The sequence below is a fragment of the Equus quagga genome, chromosome 10, assembly GCF_021613505.1.
Source record: "Equus quagga isolate Etosha38 chromosome 10, UCLA_HA_Equagga_1.0, whole genome shotgun sequence".
Lineage (NCBI taxonomy): Eukaryota > Metazoa > Chordata > Mammalia > Perissodactyla > Equidae > Equus > Equus quagga.
Genome location: NC_060276.1, coordinates 9,064,139 through 9,082,130, shown reverse-complemented (window position 1 = coordinate 9,082,130; position 17,992 = coordinate 9,064,139). Strand labels below are relative to the sequence as shown.

Below are 17,992 nucleotides of genomic sequence, written 5' to 3'. Positions count from 1 at the left end.
CTACTGTGAATGGTGCTGCTATGAACATCTGTGTACAAGTATTTCTTTGAATACCTGCTTTTATTTCATTTCAGTATAGATCTAGGAGTGGAATTGCTGAGTCATATGCTAAGTCCATGTTTAACTTTTTAAGCAACTCATAAATTGCTTTAAAGCCCTTAAAAGTCAGCCAACGTATGAAGCTATGTAATACATCTAGTTTTCTATATTCATTGCTCAATTTTGTCAATACTTAAATGCAAATTTAGAGCCCAATTTGATACTGTTGGCATCATAATGAAATGACTGAGACACATTACTAAGATTAAGTATGTTTTCTTAACTTCTCAATGAACCTGTAAAATTCAATTACTACGTCTGATGAAAAACAAATTCTCAATAACTTAGGAATATGGTCATTCCTAAACAAGTTAAAACACAACTGCATCGTCACTAAAAGCGTTTGAAAAAAAGAAGCTTAGTATTGCCTAAATTGAAAAAAGAAAACGGATAAACAACTGAAATAAGATATATAGCAATTGAAAAAGAAACAAAATTACTCTTGAAAGATGAAAAGGACAAAAACAAAAAAAAACTTTTAATATACTAGTAAAGCATAAAATACAGCACAACAGTCAATAAACATATGAAAATATATTCCACCTGATAACATCTGAAGGAAGACAAAATAATATAGAATTGTAATATCATTTTTCAGTTATTAAATTTCAGACATTGCTTTTTTAATGCTAATACCAAGCGTTGGACAATTTCGAACATAACTATTTCTCTGTCAAAAGTTATACAGATTTTTAAAGCTTTTGGTATATAATGTAATTTTTGCATTTATACTTAGGGTTTTCTTACATAAACTTTGACTACAAGGATGTTCATCAGAATATTATTTATAATATCATAATTTAGAAACCATCTAACTGTCAACAATTAAAGACAGTGTGTCCACCTAATGCAATGCCATGCTAGCATTTAAAAAAGTGGGTGGGGGGTTTTATTTTGGAGTAATGAAAATGTCCAAAATCTGATTCTATTAATGGTTGCTCAACTCTTTGAATGTACTAAAATGATTGAATTGTACTCTTTAAATGTATAAATTATATGGTAACTATTTCTATAAAACTGTTACCAAAAAAACCCCATAAAACTTCATACATACAAAAATTATAGTGTAAAAGTAAAGTTAATGATATCTAAAGAAAGTAAGTGAAAAAAAGCAGCTTATAAAATAGTATGCACTGCTCGCTTCAGCAGCACGTATACTAAAATAGGAATGATACAGAGAAGATTAGCATGGCCCCCGCACAAGGATGACATGAAAATTCGTGAAGTGTTCCATATTATTTACAACGAAAACCACAAGACTTTCCTGAAAGAAATTGATGACGACATAAAGAGTTGGAAAGGCATTCCATGCACATGGATTGGAAGAATAATCATAGTTAAAATGTCCATACTACCTAAAGCAATCTACAGATTCAACGCTATCCCAATCAGAATCCCAACAATATTCTTTACAGAAATAGAGCAAAGAATCCTAAAATTCATATGGGGCAACAAAAGACCCTGAATTGCTAAAGCAGTCCTGAGCAAAGAGAACAAAGCTGGAGGCATCACAGTCTCTTACTTCAAAACATACTACAAACCTACAGTAATCAAAACAGCATGGTACTGGTACAAAAACAGGTGCACAGATCAATGGAACTGAATTAAAAGCCCAGACATAAAAGCACACATCTATGGACAGCTAATCTTCAACAAAGGAGCTGAGGGCCTACAATAGAGAAAAGAAAATCTCTTCAACAAATTGTGCTGGGAAAACTGGACAGCCACATGTCAAAGAATGAACATTGACCATTCTTTTTCACCATTCACAAAAATAAACTCGAATGGATCAAAGACCTAAAGCTAAGACCTGAAACCATAAGGCTTCCAGAAGAAAATACAGGCAGTACACTCTTTGACATCAGTATCAAAAGGATCTTTTCAGAAACCATGTTGTCTCAGACAAGGGAAACAATAGAAAGAATAAACAAATGGGACTTCATCAGACTAAAGAGCTTCTTCAAGGCAAAGGAAAACAGGATTGAAACAAAAGAACAACCCACTAATTGGGAAAAAATACTTGCAAGTCATATATTTGACAAAGGGTTAATTTCCATAATATATAAAGAACTCACGCAAATCAACAACAAAAAAATCAAACAACCCAATCAAAAAATGGGCAGGGGACATGAACAGACGTTTCTCCAAAGAAGGTATATGGATGGCCAATAGGCACATGAAAAGATGCTCATCATCGCTGATCATCAGGGAAATGCAAATCAAAACTACACTAAGGTATCACCTTACACCCATTAGAATGGCAAAAATAACCACAACAAAAAGTAACAAATACTAGAGAGGTTGTGGAGAAAAAGTAACCCTCATACACTGCTGGTGGGAATGCAAACTGGTGCAGCCACTATGGAAAACGGTATGGAGAGTTCTCAAAAAATTAAAAATAGAAATACCATATGACCCAGCCATCCCACTACTGGGTATGTATCCAAAGAACTTGAAGTCAGCAATTCCAAAACCCCATGCAACCCTATGTTCATTGCAGCGTTATTTAAAATAGCCAAGATGTGGAAGCAACCTAAGTGCCCATCAACTGATGATTGGGTAAAGAAGATATGGTATATATATACACACACAATGGAATACTACTCAGCCATAAAAAGGATAAAATCGTCCCATTCACAACAACATGGATGGACCTTGAGGGTATTATGTTAAGGGAGATAAGCCAGATAGAGAAAGAAAATCTCTGTATGACTCCACTCATATGTGGAACATAAACATGTAGGCAAAGAGAACAGATTAGTGACTACCAGGGGAAAGGGGGGGTGGGAGGTAGGCACAAAGGATGAAGTGGTGTGCCTACAACACGACTGACAAACAACAATGAACAACTGAAATTTCAAAAGGTTGTAAACTATCATAATCTCAATAAAAAGTTATAAAAACCTGTATGCACAATATAATGTACTCCTTTTTATAACATATATAGGAAAAAACATAAATCATAAAAAATAGAGGTCTTGCAATTTTAATCAAGAAGAGAAAATGAACACAACCCAAATTTTAATTAGAAAAAATAAAACCTTAATAAAGAAGATGTTTTTAAATTATAAGAAAATACTATTGATAATTGTATAGTAATAAATATAAGTTTCAATTGCAAGGACAATTTTTTACAAAAGATACAAATTAACCTGATGTAAAACACTTGAGCAAGACAGTGACAAGGCAAAATACTGAAAAAGTTAAAATATTACCTCAAATATAGCCCTAGGTTAATATTGTTTTATCAAACATTTATTTAAAATTTCAAGATATAGATAATTATTATACTATGTTAACTGTTCCATCACATAAAAAGAACTAAAATTCATATTTTACAAAGCAAGTTTAAGCCTAAAACCACGACCTTATAAAAATAGTAGAAATTTACATAGATTAATCATACATATACTGATTAAAAAAATTTTAATACAATCTCAGCAAACCAAATCCATTTGTGTATTTAAAGATGTTATTCTATGACGAGTAAATTTCTATCCCATCAATAAATGACTTAATGTTACTAATTTTATTAATATATTAACATAATCATATTTTATTATCTATAAGTAGGGAGAATGAGAAAAAAAGGTTTAATTTCCTCAGGAGAATTCTAAAAGATATTTCATTTAGTATCTGTACCCACTATAATAATCCTGAGCCCTTACTATACGTCAATCACTGTAGCAGACATTTTACATTTGTTATCTCATTTAATACTCACAATAACCCTATAAGATAGACACTATCAACAACTTTGTTTCAAATGAAGATGCAGTTTCAGAAGATTGAGTAGCTTACAGAAAATCAGTCAACTAGTAAATACAGAATTACTCTAAAGGCCGTACTCTTAGCCATAACGCAAGACTATCTTTCTGTCAATGATAAAATATATTTATCTTAATTCAAAAGCCGATATTCTTTCCATTGAAATAAAAGACAACAAATGATGTCTACTATCATAACTATTGTCTAATATTAGTCTGAATGACTTACCTAAGCTATAAGAAGAAAGTGATTTAACTTTAGGAAAATTGGTGATAAAATAATGATTATTTTAAGGTGATATGATTACCTAACTAAAAAATGCAAGAGAAGCAACTACAAAATATTACAAGTATAAGCAAAGGAAGATGGATAGTTATAAACTCAAAACACAAAATCAGTAATTTCCTTATAAATGAGAAAATATAGTTGAAATAGATCTTATTCAAAATGGCAATAAAATAGTAAAATAAAATTAATACAAAAATAGTATCTTAAGAAATCTAAAAAATTTTATTGACAGACTTAAAAGCACTTCCAGAATTCCATCTTACTCACTGGAACCACTTGAACCTATATAGATATCAATTTCTCCAAAAGTAACCAGTACATCTTTATTATTTTTAAGACATCACAAGGTATTCTGAATTTCACCTAAAATTAGATGAATTTTTAAAAGTTATTAAAACCAAGAGGAAAAATCTTGGACAAGTGATTACTAAAGCATATAAATAAGCAAATGAACAGTGGATGTATTGACAGAAGCCTAGAGACACACAGCCATGGACTCGAATGTAATGTCCAGAGAGTCGAGAATATTCATGACTGTATTACATGATGAGGTTATTTCAAATAATTATGAAATTTAAAAAAGCCAATATCTGCTTGCAAAACACCATTGATAATTATTTATGTTTTGAAAACCACACATCAAAATAAATCACAGATGAACTAAATAATTAAAAGCAAAAAAGAAACTATTAAAAGTTCATATTGAAAGTATTGGAAAATTTAAAGAAATGATATAATAACACCATGGGACTATCATGCAGATAACAAAATTATATTTCTGTGACAATATTTATTGATTTGGGAAACTGTTTGATATGTGAAGTGAGATCAAATAGAATTGAATTTCATAAAATATGATCTCAGGTATGTCAAAATTCAACAGTCATTTACTTCTATCTAATAGAATTATGAGACCTTTTTATTTTAATTTTATTTTCAAATTTTCTACGAGTGTACATTATTTTTATTTTGACTTTGAAACTACACTTTATTGAAGTATAATATGGATAGTGTAAAATGCAACCATTTTAAGTGTTCAATTTGATTAGTATTGCTAAATGTATACATACTTATGATCGTAAAAAAAGAAATAGAATATTGTCTTTACTCCATAAAGCTACCTCATGCTCATTTTCAGTAAATTCTTCACAGACCTGGACCCAGGAAAATACGGATAGGCTTTATCTTACTAGATTTTTACCTTTCTAATATTTCATATAAAGTAAGTCATACAAAATTTATTTTTCATTCCTCCTTTTTTTAGCATGTTTTTGAGATGCATCCATGTTTTCTGTATTAGTAGTTCATTCTTTTTTTTCAGTAGTACTTTATTTTCAGTAGTATTTTGTTGTAGATTACTTTCCTAAGGCTGCTGTAACAAATTACCACAAATTGGGTGTCTTAAAATAACTGAATTTTATTGTCTCATAATTCTGGAGGCTAAAAGTCCAAAATCACTCACTGTATTTGCAGAGCCGTGCTCCCTCGGAAAGCTGTAGGGAAGAATCCTTCCTTGCCTCTTCCACTTCTGGTGTTTTCCAGCAATCCTTGGTTTTCCTTTGTTTGTGGCAGCATAGCTAATTTCCGCCTCTGTCTTCTCATGGCTGTCTTCCTTCTGTATTGTTGTCGACATTTCCTTAATCTTAAAAGGACACGTGTCATTAGATTGGGGCTCACTTTAATCCAGTATGACTTCAATTTACCCTGATTACACTGCAAAGCCCTTACTTCCAAATAAGGTCACATTCACAGGTTGTAGGTGGACATGAATTTTAGGGGGAACACTATTCATCCCAGTATACACTGTTTGGATGAGCCAGTTTGTTTTTCCATTCATCAGTTATTTTCAATTTCTGGCTATACAATAAATATTCTATGAACATTTGTGGAAAATTTGTCTGGAAATGTGTGTTTATTTCTCTTAGGTAAATTGTTGTGTCATATACTAAGTGTATTTTTTATTTTATAAGAAAATTTGCAAAATGTTGTCCAAAGTTGTACTATTACAATTCCTATCAGCAATATATGGGTGTGCTGCTTGCTCCACATTCTCACAGACGCTTTCAATTGAGTCTTTTATTTCTGGCAATTGTAGTGGGTGTGTAGTGGCATCTCATCGCAGTTTTAATTTTCATTTCTCCAGGGACTAATAATATTGAGCAACTTTTAACGTGATTATCGGTCACTCGTATTTATTCTTTTGTAAATTGGCTTGTCAAAGGTTTTTGCCCATTTTTTTTTTACTGTTTTCTTTTCTTATTCCTGAGCTTTAAATCTTCTTTGTATAAGCTGTAAATAAGATTTTTGTCAGACATATATTGAAAATATTTTCTCCAAATCTGCAATTTTACTTTTCATTTTTAAAATTGTCTCCCAAAGAGCATATGTAATAAATGTTTCCAATTCATCAATTTCCTTTCTTCTACGATTAATGATATTTTGTGATGTCTAAGAACCCTTTGCCTACTTCAAAGTCAGCAAGATTTTCCCATATTTTCTTCTAGAAGCTTTGCAATGTTAGCTTTTGTGTTTAGGTCTATGACCCATTTTGAGGTTGTTTTTGTATATGATGTGAGATAAGGGTCAATGCTGATTTTCTTACCTATGGATATCTAGTTTTTCGGGCACAATTTGTTGAAAAGATGATCCATTGCACATTGAGTTATCTTGGCGCTTTAGTCAAAAACTCAATTGCCCGTGTAGAGCATCTCTATAGTGAGCCTTGAAACTCGGTATTGTAAGTTTTACAACTTTGTACTGTTTCAAAATCGTTTTAACACCACCAGCCTGTTGCTTTTTCATATATTTTTCAGAATCAGCTTAAAAATTTCTGCAAAAAAAAAACCCTGATATTTTTAGTGGCATTACATTAAATCTATTTAGCATTTTAGGAAAAATGGACATCTTAATAATGAGTTTTCAAATTCATGAATGCCATATATCTTACCATTAATTCGTGACTTTTTAAATTTTTCTCGGCAATGTTTATAGTTCTCAGTATATAAGTCTTACATATATTTTGTTAGATTTATTCTTAAGTATTTCATGTTTTATTATGCCATTATAAATGTCATTTAACTTTTTTCCAATTGATTGTTGCTAGTATGCAGACCAACAATTGATATTTATATATTCATTCTGTATGCTGAAAACTTGAAAAACATCACTTACTAGCATTAGCTTTTCCCTGCATTCCTGTAGTATTTTCTACATCCGTGATCATCCAATAATCAAATAAAGAGAGTTTTTATTTTTCTTTTTCAGTCTATATAATTTTATTTAAGTTCTGGCTATATAATGGGCTTTAATTTCTAATGTCCAACGTTGCAAAGGGCAAGGCCTTGTAAATTTGGCTGTTACAATGAACGTCGTTAATCTCTACCACCTGTATTTGAGTTGTTAGACTGCCCCACTCATCCTGGGGAGCATCTGCAGTGTCAGCTTGTACACTTCTCTCTCCAGCTTTTAGTTCCCCCTTTATTTATAGCACCTGGTGTTTTCAGGGTTTTTTTGTTTTTTGTGTTTTTTTTTTGCAAACTAAGCTCTGAAAATTTTTCTCACATTTTATCCAGCATGCTTTTTAAATAAAAGGGTCTCTGAGCATTTTAGTTTAATTCACCATGATATCGGGACTGGAAGTTCCAGATTGAATAGTAACAAAAGCCTTTTCAGAATCCATGAAAGAATTGTATGGATTTTCTCTTTTTATATGATAATGTAGTGTTTTACATCTAAAATTTTCCTAATATTGAGACATCTTTGAACTACTAGTACAAATGCTGTTTGATCACAATTTGTCACATTTGTCACTTTTTTTAACACATTGATTGTCTCTGCAAATATACTATTAATGATTATTCATATAGTTAGACAGGATAGGCTTATATTTTCCTGTCTTCATATACTATTCTCCCTATAGGGTTATCCAATTCTCTCTATAGGGTTATGGTGAACTCAGAATGATTACTTAGCTTAATGAGATGTAATTCACATAACATACTATTCAACTCGATGTTTATTTTAGTATATTCATAGAGTTGTGCAGCCAAGATCACAAATAATTTTAGGACATTTTCATTACTCCAGAGGGAAACCCTATACCCATTAGCAATCACTACTAATTCCTCCAATCTCTTACCCTGTCTCCCTTAGGCTCTGGCAATAAGCAATCTACTTCCCTTTATCTATGGATTTGCCTATTCTGGACATCTGGATATTTCTTATAAATGGAATCATACAATGTGTGGCCTTTTGTTTCTGGATTAATTCACTTAGCATAATGTTTTCACAGTGCATCCATATTGTAGCAGGTATCATTACTTCATTCCTTTGTACTGCTGAAAAGTACTCCTTTGTATGGATATACCACGTTTTCTTTATTCATCACTTGATGGGTATCTGTGGTGTTTTCATCATTTCGTTATTATAAACAATGATACTGTGAACATTTATGCACACATATTTGTGTAGACATGTTTTATATTTCACTCAGGTTCCAATTTCTCTACATTGTTGCCAACACTTGTGATTATCTCTTTTGATTACAGCTATCCTAGTCAAAGTGGAGTAGTAGCTCATTGTGGTTTGCTCTGCATTTCCATTATGGCTAATGATTTTGAGCATCTTTTCATTTGTTTATTGGCCACTTGTATATATTCTTTGGAGAAATATATATTCAGATTCTTTGCTTATATTTTCATTGAGTTGTTTTTTTATTATTGAGTTTTGGAACTTTTTAAAAAATATATATATTCTAGATATAAGTCCCTTATCAGTTGTATAAATTGCAAATATTTTCTCCCATTTTTAAGCCGAGCTTTCACTTTCTTGATGGTATCCTTTCAGGAACAAAAATTTTTTTATTTTTTACATCAACTTATACGTTTTCTTTTATCACTGTTCTTTTGATGTCATATCTAATAAACTATTATCTAATCCAAGGTCACAAATATTTAAATATTTGTTTTCCTCTAACAGTTTTATACCTTTAGCTCTTAGCTATTTAGCTCTTCTGTCTTCTATTTTACTTAGCCTTTTATCTATGTTTCTAGGTCAGTTGTTAATAACAAAGTGATTATCTGTACATTAAAAATTTGAATAAAGTCAACCAAACTATTGTTTAGGTCTTAAATGTCTTTAGGTCTGTATTTTTGTTCTTTTCAAATGTTTAGGATACACTGAAAGAGCCCATTATAAAATAAAAATTCAAGTAAAAATATCAAGGTAGTTCTACTTTCCTTTCAATTCCTCATTCCTCTGTCCTTCTCAAGACACACAATCATTTTATGAAGTTCTTGTGTTTCCTTCTAGATACAATGGATGCATAGAAAGCATATATTGACATAGATCATGTAAGCCATCCTCATTATGTATACACAATTAATAGTATAACATATATACTGTCTACTAGATTCATCCTCATGGTGATTTGTTTTTTCAATGTGCTTTGCAGCTTTCTGATGTGAGCTTGTAATCAGTGGGCTTTGTTTGATATATGAAATTCCCGTATTGTTCATTCTGTCAAACTGTTGCTATAGATTCGTTCCTCATTTGCTTTGATTGGTTTGCCCTCTACTGTCACTGGTCCCATATCACTTTAATGCTAACTTCTCTTAGAAAAGTCATACACCAGGAAGGAGTTGTTAATTTGTATTTCAACACTGCATATGCCATAGCTCTAGTTCTTTAATTTCACTCAGCTGCTTTTACCCTTCTTTAGGCACAGGCAGATGCAAGCTTCCTTTTTGCCTCCCGAGCTAGTGAAAGAATGTATACAGCTCTTTCTAGGTCACAGATTAATGCAGGGTCTCCAGTAGCATTCCATCCTGTGGTCACAATGTCTCTTCTCCTATAGCTGTCCTGTTTATTCTAGATCACAGAGCTTCTGATATACTGTTTATTGTAGGTAGTTTTTAGATAATCTATGATCGTTTTGACTTGAATTCATACATGTCTGATATTACATGAAGATTTTCCTTTCTTTCTTCTGTATTGTATTGGTTTCTTTTGCTTTCTTGCCATAGTTAAACTTTATAAGCCATATTTTCAGGTGTGTCTTATATATATAGCCTATATTTTTATTATGGTTTTAATCATCGTTTTCATTTTCCTTTAGTAGATGATGCTTACTTATCTCATTTATGTGTATTGATAAGACATAAATTTGTTCTTAACAGACGTCTTATTTCCAGTATGCTGTTTCTTGTTAATTCCTCTTTTTTATCTTAGTATTTCATAATAATGAATCTGGGAATTTTGTTTATTGTTTTACTTTCTTGTATGCAAGAATTTGGAGGAGTTTTCATCTCTTTTCAGTTTTTCTAATACTTATATTTTAAATATCATTATACTTTTACACGAAGTATTCAATCCTTTTCAGTTGATTGTATTCATTTTCAACTAGATGCGGTGATACCTTTCCTGTTTTCCTTAACTCCTGAACCTATTTTATTTTATATTGTATTGAGGCATAACATATAAAAAGAAAAATCTTAAGGGACAACATGATGAATATATCTGTGTAATCACTAGCTTGATAATAAAATAGATTTCTAGCACCCAGAATGCTTCCCTCTTACACCACCCATTCAACGCCATCCCTAAAGTAATCACCATTCTAATTGTTATCACCGTGCATTTGCTTTGCCTTCTTCATATGAATTGAATTCTACAGCTGGTATTATTTTGTAGTAAGATTCTTTAACTCAATGTAATGGCTATAGAATTCTTTCACATTGTTGCATGTGGCAGTGGTTCATTTCTTTTGTTGCCATGCAATATTCCATTATATGACTATATGACAATTTATTTATTCATTCTTTAATTGATGGACAATTGGGTTGATTCCAGTTTAGGGCTGTAATGAATAAAACTGCTATGGACATTCCCAACCATATCATGATGAACATAAGAACTCATACTTCTTGGATATACACCAAGGAGTGAAATTGCTGGGTCAACAAACGTATGTATTCCAAGATATAGCAGGAACCACCAATCAGATTTCTGAAAAGCTGACAGCAATTTATCCTTCCACTAGCAAAGTATGAGTGTTCCAGTTCTTTCACATCCTTGCCAACACTTAGTATTATCTGTCTTTTCAATTTTAGTCATATGGCAGGTGTGGTAATATCATTGTGACCTTTATTTGCAATTAATTGATGGCTGATAATGTTAAATATCATTTCATATGCTTATTGGTCATGGAGATATGCTATTTTCTGAATGCCCTGTTCAGGTTCTTTCACCATTTAATTTTAAATTGGGTTGTCTGTCTTGTCCTTATTGACTTCCAGGATTTATTTACACATTCTGGATAGAGTCATTTGCTAAATACATATTTTAATTATCTTCTTGCTGTGTATGTTTCCCTTTCAAAAAATAAAAGCTCCTAATTTTGACAAGGTTTACTATATTGATTTTTTTTTTGTATTTAGCTACATTAACTTTCTCTAGATGACATTCCACATGGTATAGTTTTTCTATACTTTTTCTTTCAAACACTCTGTGTTATAGTTAATGTATCTCCCTTTTAAACAGCACATAGTTGCATTTTTTAATCATTCTGACAATCTTTGCCTTTTAATGGAATGTTTAGTACATTTATATTTAAAACAGTTACTGATATAGGTAAGCTCAAGTCAAACATTTTCTAATTATTTTCTTATGTCCTATTTTTAGTAAATTTACTTCTTTTCAACAAATCATACATTCATATACAATTTTTCTCTTACATTAGTTTTTGTTATTCATTCTATTATTAATCATTTATTAGCATCTTAAGATTATAGTGTGCATTTTTAAGCTATTATAATTTAACCTTTTCTGTAGTATTCTATTATTTCTATAAAATACAAGATTATTACAAAAGTATATACAACTATTCACCTTCCTTCCATGCTTTGTCTGATCTTTGCCATGTGCGTTTATTATAAACCTCACAAGACATTATTATTATGTCAACAATATTCTTTTATAATTATCCATATATTGAAGGTACTGATGCCATTCATATTTTCCTGCAGTTCTTTCCATGTGGTATCATTAATTTCAGCTTGAAGAATTCACTTAAGTGCTTCTTTTTAAGCAGTTCTTCTGATGAATTCTCTCAGCATTTTTTGTTTGACAATGACTTCTTTTTTACTCTTTTTTTTTTTTGTGAGGAAGATTGGCCCTGAGCTAACATCTGTTGCCAATCTTCATGTTTTTGCTTGAGGAAGATAGTCCCTGAGCTAACATCTATGGCAATCATCCTCTATTTTGTATGTGGGATACTGCCACAGCTTGGCGTGATGAATGGTCCATGCCCAGGATCTGAACCTGTGAACCCCGGGCTGCTGAAGTAGAACACATGAACTCAACCACAAAGGCACCAGGCAAGCTCCCTGATAAATGGCTTATTTAACTTTCAATTTTGAAGAATATTTTCATTGGCGATTACTATGGTCTGAAGGTTGTGTCCTCCCAAAATTTATATGCTGAAATCCTAACCTCCAAGGTGATGCTATCAGGAGGTGGAGCCTTTGGGCGATAATTATGTTATGAGCGGGGCTCTCATGAATGGAATTAGTACCTTTATAGAAAAAGGCCCCCAATAGCTTTCTTGCCCCTTCTACTATCTGAGGACACAGCAAAAAGGTGCCATCGACGAATCAGAAAGTGAGGTCTCACCAGACACTGAATCTGCTGGCACCTTGATCTTCGACTTCCCAACCTCCAGAACTGTGACAAAAGATTTTCTATTGTTTATAAGCTATTCATTCTGTAGTATTTTATTATAGCAGCCCAAATGGACCAACATGGGACTAATATCATAGGTTGGTTTCCTCTTTTGTTTGTTGGGATTTTGTTGTATTTCTGCATTTTAACAATGCCTTTCAATTGTTTTTCTGGCTTCTTTTGCTTTTGGAGAAAATCCAGCTGTTAGTTTTACTGATGCTCATTTTAAAGTAATCTTGTATGTCTTTTTTTCTATTTTTTAGGATTTTTTTGGCTTTGTCTTTCAGAAATTTGACTAAGAAGTGCATATGTGTGGTTTTATTCATATTTATTCTGCTTGGAATTCACTGGGATTCTTACATTTGTGAGTTGAGGCCTTCTATCAACTTTCGTTGTCACATCTTCAAATACTGCATCTGCTCCATTTTCTCACTCTTCTCTTTCTGAAACTCAATCACATGTTACACTCTTTTTGTTACTGTACCCACATTTTTCTTATACTATGTCCATTTTTAAAAATTCTTTCTGTTCTGTGCTTCATATTAACTATTTTCAAATGACATCTTTCCCATTTTACTCATTTGTCTCCTGCTATTTTCGGTCTTCTGTTAAACATATATAATATGGCCTTAGTCTCAGATACTGTTTTTTGTATTTCTCGAATATAAATTTTGTTCCTTCTCATATTATAATTATTTTTTAACTTCCTCATAATTTCCACTATTTTTTCCAATATTTTCACTATTTTCTTGAAAGCAAAAAACATTTTTATTTTAAAGTTTGTATGGTAATGCTACTGTTTGAATATACCACGGGTCTTTTTCTACTTTCTATTTATATTGTCATCCTTATTGGGTTCAGTGGCATCTAATTTTTTTCATATTACCTTCCAAGTAGAAGTATAGATTGGCACAGATATTCTAGAAAGTAATGTGGCAACAAGAATCAAGGCAATTTAAAATTTTAATATGCTTTAATCTACTATCTACTAAATGCATAAGAAATATAATTATCAGAAATTAGTAGATGTATGAAAATATTTGAGTACATGTATTTTCACTGTAGCACTGTTAATATAAATGAACAAAGAAAATTTATATGGTCAATAAATGAATCAATAAATACATTATAATCTATTCTCTAAAAAAAGTCACATTTTCAGTCATTACCGAAAGACAAAGGAAAGCTTGTGATAATCTATTACGTGAAGCATCAGGATATAAACTCTATAACTTTACATGGTTTTATCTACAGCCATATATCAGCTGGCACTTTCTGCCTTTTTAGTGTAAAAACGAGATTTCATTATCAACCCCTTTCACGTGTCCTGTGGAAATACAAAGATCCCCTCCAGATTACAGGAAATTACTAAAGATTAGTGTTTTTCTGACTTTTACGATTCTAATGTTTTTATCCTCCTGATGGCTTAATCTCATTTACATGTCACTTCCCATGGCTATTTTCTTCCATCTGCTACACACGCACAAAGACACAACTGGAATAAAGCATAATAAAATTTATAACTTGATTTGTCTGAATTTTAAAATATTGAATTATTTTCATATTCTTCATTATTCTTTTCAATATTTTCTGACACCATTATAATTTAATCAACAAATTTTTAAATTAAGAAGAAATATTGATAAGACCTAGAAAGAAATTAACTAAATTAAAAATATTTACTAGTTGACATTTTTAGTCATATTAACCTGAGAATCTAATTCATGATTCATATGACCAACCAGGCGATTCAATCAGAAATAATTAATGTAGCAGCAAAATTTAAACAAACATTTCCTCATTGGTTAGCCAGATATAGGTTCTGGAAGCACACATACACTCAAAATCTGCATCATTTAGACTAGAACAGAAAGTGAGGATAAGCACATAGACACATATAAATACACTCACACACACACCTTTCAGTAACTAATCAGGCATAAACGGTGTAATGTGCACACCTCGTATATTTGCCATGATCAACCCTGAAATCATATACACATCAACACATATGAAGTTTCCCTGGCACTTTTAAATACATAGTTATTAGTGCACTAAAGGAACTTTTAAGCATTTCATTATAGCACAATCAGAGGTATAAAATTTGATTATATTATGTAGTTCTATTTTTAGTTCTGAAGTAAAGTAGGAGTCTATAAACTTTCCCACACAGATGCAAGCAACAGCATCTAGAATTAAGCAGGGCTGTCAAAAAGAAAACTATAGACTCTTTTTCAGATAATTAAGAGTTAAAATATTCTCTAGGGATTATAGAGCCAAAATTGTTTTTCTTTAATAAAACAACTTGAAAACAACAATAAATTAGTAAACATATAGTGCTTGCCTATGCTCAAAATTTGCTAAGTGAAAATGACATCTCCTGGTTATTTTTTTTTTTTTCATGAAGAGACAAACAGGATGGGAAAAGTTGGCTCTGAGGAAAAATTCAGATTGGTTAAATTCTCTCAAATCATAAAGGCAGTTGCATTTTATTGACATCAGATACTTGGAAATTTAAGTTACAACATTAAAATTCTATCAGTTTGATGGGATATGTTTGTACAAACAGTGAAAAGCAAGGTAAAGTAATGTATGAAACAAGTATTTGCTATTACTGACTACATACTAGACAGTTTGCAGTGTGGTTTATGTGCCCTGTCTCATGTAATTTCACAATAACCATATAATTAAGATACTTTATTTAAATTTCATAGTAAGGAAATAGCAGCTTATGAGGGTTCAATGGCTTGCCCAAGATCATACAGCTAGAAAACGATAAAGTCAGAATTTGAACCCGGATATATCTGATCCAAAAGTTGTTCCTCCTATGGAAATTTGCTTCTGAAGCCTAGTATGGTATCACAGAATTATCCTTGTCACTATTTTGTTTGTAAACATATGGGGAGAAATATAAACAGAACCTACACCTAATACCTTAAAACATACTCAACACACACACACACATTGTTCTTTGTCACCCTTAACCTTCCTTTCTCTCAATCTTGTCTCTTTAGAAGTTAGATGATGGATAGATAGATAGACAGATAGATAGATAGATAGATAGATAGAAAGACAGGTAGATGGAAGGAAGGAAGGAAGGAAGGAGAGAAAGACAGAAAGAGGTCGACATACAACTAGGAAGAGGCTAGATTAGATTAGATTCTGCTTCATCTTTCCATTCCTACAGATGTCTCCTCCACAGGACCCTTGATTTATAGGTGCTCAGCATTGGATGAATACTTCCTGTGACTTCATGTAGCAGCCTGCTCCAATGCTGTGTACTATTAGAAAGTTCTCCCTTATATTCCAGTAAAAATTTTCTTTCCTGTAACTTTCACCTCTTAATGGTAGTTATGCCCTCTGGGCCTACAGGGAAAGTCTACTCCCTCTTCCACATGACAGCTCTTCAAAAATTTCAAGACAACTAGCATGTCTCCCCTTAGTCTTCTAGTCCCCAGGCTAAACACCCACGGAAGATTATACTGCAGCCGTAATATCTCCACCTTGCATTTTCTACACTCCCACATGTCTTCTCCTTTGTTCCTTTTCCCTCAAACAGTGGGAACAATGAGAAATTATGTCATCTCTGAACCAAATTATATAATCTCACTCACCTCCTACTTCACTCCCCCACATAGCTGCTTTGCAGACCTTGCAAGTAGTGAGTGCTATAGGATACAGAGGAAAGAAATAATTCAGGAATCATTCTTAAACCAATAACTTCTTTTTTCAATCCTAAAGGTCACAGAGTTATAAAAGGCAAGCACATTCTAGGATTCATCATCATTCCCCATTGGAGCTACCAACAGTAGCAAAGATTAAATATATGAAAAACATTTGATTTTTAAAAACTGTAATAAATTTACAAAATTTACAGGAGCAGGTACAGTAACAGGAATGAGGAACGTTGCTATAAATATATTTTAGAAAAAGATTTGTGTTTGAATTCTAGCTCTGCCATTTACTAGCTGTGTATTCATCTACAATTTACAAATACTCTCTGAGTCACAATTTCCTCAGAAAGGGAAAATAATTCTTAATTCACATGGTTATTGTAAACATAAAAAACAAACTATGCATAGCAGAGTAGAACAGGTGCACTCTATTTGAAAGCATAGAAATGATCGAACTCACTCATGTGTTGGTCTAAGCAAATTAATGATTGATGTCACCTTAAAAGTATAGGTCAAATGTTCAACATAAAGGCTATTCAGCAAAGGAGGAATTTTATCATGTGAGAATGAAGAGCTTCCAAGATCCCTGGGAGTCAGTCATAGGCATTGATTTCATTCAACATGGTGAATTTAATCTACACATTAACCTGTGTTCTCAACCAAAACCCCAGTAAAATGACAGTAAATTATTTAAAGTCATAAATCTTCCAGGTCAAAGAAAGAGGAGAAACAACAGATTAAAAGAAATGCAACAGTATTTTAGAAGCTGGAAACCAGATGGACAAGTGGAAATTGACTTAGCAATCCAGAGAAATTTAAGTATGTACAGGGGAAAAAACCAACAAGCAAACCAATTTGTGCTGTAACACCCAAGAAAGACTTGAGAATTGCAGACATCACTTACTTCTAAAGACAGAGATATATGTATGGTAACAAAAAGAGAATTAATTTTAAGTCTCTCCTTTCATGCTTTGCCTAGAAATTTACTCACCTAAATATCAAAGTTGATCACTTACAAGTTCTATTTTCCACATAACAGTAGAACATAATTCAGCCATGTTCTCTATCATTTTGTAAAATGGATCACCTTTTACAAGTCTCCAACAGCATGTTCCTCATTTCTATCTGAGACATCACAGAAGCACTGTTAATTCATATTTCTATCATATGTATAGTTCTATCAACATTCTGTTCATGACAACATATATGTGTTATACAAGAAGATAGAAGCTTTCTTTACAGTTCTCCTCTTTTCTTTCTGAGACCTCACCAGGATTTCCTTTAACATATTTGTGATGGTTAATTTTATCTGTCAAATTGACTGGGCCATGGGGTACCTATGCATTTGGCCAAACATTATTCTGGGTGCGTCTATGAGAGTGTTTCCGAATGAGATTAAAATTGGGATTGGTAGACTGAGTAAAGCAGATTTCCCACACAAATGT

The 17,992-nt window shown here is 32.2% G+C and overlaps 1 non-coding gene across 1 annotated transcript; it reads left to right on the top strand.

Moving 5' to 3' along the window:
- Window positions 1-1,232: 1,232 nt before the first annotated feature.
- On the top strand, window positions 1,233-1,339 carry LOC124246212 (U6 spliceosomal RNA). Its single transcript, XR_006890421.1, has one exon. It is a non-coding gene; the product is annotated as a U6 spliceosomal RNA (small nuclear RNA).
- Window positions 1,340-17,992: the final 16,653 nt, after the last annotated feature.